This window comes from Podarcis cretensis (assembly GCF_951804945.1).
Source record: "Podarcis cretensis genome assembly, chromosome: 7".
NCBI lineage: Eukaryota > Metazoa > Chordata > Lepidosauria > Squamata > Lacertidae > Podarcis > Podarcis cretensis.
Window position 1 is genome coordinate 84,658,013 of NC_137176.1, and position 409 is coordinate 84,658,421.

Consider the following 409-nt stretch of genomic DNA (forward strand, 5'->3'; position numbering starts at 1 on the left):
TCCTTGCCTATTCCTTAGTCTTGACTTCATCCTCTTCACTTATGATTTGATGCATGCCTTCTGGCTTCTCGCTCGACTCAGACCACAGAGCCTGGCAGGTGCTCATCTAGCAACCCCTCAGCACAATTGCTGAATTCTCCTACCCTTACCCATACTCTCCTAGACACACAGTAGACCAAGGATAGGAACTTTTCCCCAGCTGAGGGCCATATTCCCTCCTTGGCAGCCTTCTGGAGACCAGATACCAGGGATGAATGCAAAGCATGGGTAGAACCAGGAATGTGATTCTTATTGTACAGTAGGCAACATTCCAGCCATGTAACATATACTCGGAGTCGAGAGTGGATGTCATGCTCTTTATTCAGCTCATAGTGGTGAGGAGGAATGGAAGTTCCCCCAGAATGTCTGC